At 39.5% G+C, this 1,447-nt stretch overlaps 1 non-coding gene across 1 annotated transcript; it reads right to left on the bottom strand.

Annotated features, from left to right (window-relative positions):
- Positions 1–560: 560 nt before the first annotated feature.
- LOC142457458 (U4 spliceosomal RNA) lies at positions 561–701 on the bottom strand. The gene has a single exon (XR_012786191.1). It is a non-coding gene; the product is annotated as a U4 spliceosomal RNA (small nuclear RNA).
- Positions 702–1,447: the final 746 nt, after the last annotated feature.

Raw genomic sequence — 1,447 nt, 5'->3', positions numbered from 1 at the left:
TGGTCAGTGAATGTTGATCTTCTGCTTGCAGTGAGTCAGCAAGTTATTTTTATAGAGCTGTGTTTCTTTTAATGTATTCTTTGAGTATTTCCTTCTCAGGAAAGACTTTTACTTCTCCATCTATCTTGATAGATACTTTGCTGGAGGAGAGGGTTCTTGATTTGATGTTTTCTTTCAACTTTCAGAAGGTATTCCTCCACTCTCTCCTCGTTTTCATGGTATCTTCTTATAGGTCTGAGCATATTCTTAGCTGAATAACTTTATATGTGATTGCCTTTTTTTTCTCTAGCTGCTCTTAGGATAGTCGCCTTTTCCTCAAAGTTGGTTAATTTAGCGATTGAATGCATTGGTGAATTCTTCCAGGGGTTGAGCCTAATTGGTGTCCTCTCTGCTTCCTGAAGAGTTACCTGATTCTCATTCATTAAGCTGTAAAAGTTTTTCTACAGGAATTTCCTCGCTATTTTTATAGTTGGCTTCTTCCTTTTGTCTTGTTCTGTTATCCCAATTTTTGAATATTGTTCCTTTTTTTTTTTTTTTTACTTTTAAACCAGTTTATTCAGTCTCCGTGGAGACCGTCAAAAATTGCCAATGCCGACTATATTTCAAGTCGTCATGGCGGGGTATTGGGAAAAGTTTTCAATTAGCAATAATCGCGCCTCAGGGAAGCCTCATTGGCTACGATATTGCCACTGCACAAAGCTGAATATTGTTCCTTTTCATAGCATCAGACATTGTTATCAAGTTTTCTCATACTTCTTTAATGATCTTTCCTGTCTGTTTGACTGTCTTTTCTGTTTGTTGATGTCTTCCTGGTTATCCTTGAGATCACTGATATGGTTTCTCCACTTCTTCTAGTTGGTTAGTGACACAATTCACTGATTCTTCTAGTTTGTTGATGATGTCTGTTATCTTGATATTTGCTTCTGTTCCCTCATCCCTTAACTCTTGTATTTCCCTAAGGTTTGTGTATTTAATTTCCTCTATTATCTTATCCTTTTTCTATATTGCTTTCTTCATATCCTGTATGACTCCAAGCAGCATTCTGAAGATTTCTTTTGGGGGCCCATCAAAGTCTGCTTCTTCTATGAACTTCATTAGGTTTGGGACTTCTTCCAAAATTTCATTATGTTTCTCTTATTTTCTTGTTGAGGCTGTTGAGGGAGGTTGTTTTCTGTTTGTCATTTGGGAGGAGCTTGGCGCCTCCCTGGACTCAAAGAGCCCTGGGCTTTTTCTCTAGGAGACTGGTAAAAATTCTCCTGTGGGTTGCCTGTAGTCAATGGTGCTGGGGGATCTTGCTACTGCTTTACATCACTGGAGTTTCACTCTTTCCCTATCCAGCTGGGATTTCCTTTTTAGAAGGGCAAGTTCGGTTACCTTGTCAGGGAGCGTAGACCTGACAGTTGTGGGCCATTAGGTTGGCACTGTGCAGAGCAACTGGGTGAGGAGC

The sequence above is a fragment of the Tenrec ecaudatus genome, chromosome 9 (genome assembly GCF_050624435.1).
Source record: "Tenrec ecaudatus isolate mTenEca1 chromosome 9, mTenEca1.hap1, whole genome shotgun sequence".
Classification (NCBI taxonomy): domain Eukaryota; kingdom Metazoa; phylum Chordata; class Mammalia; order Afrosoricida; family Tenrecidae; genus Tenrec; species Tenrec ecaudatus.
This window is presented reverse-complemented; position numbering and strand designations above follow the sequence as displayed.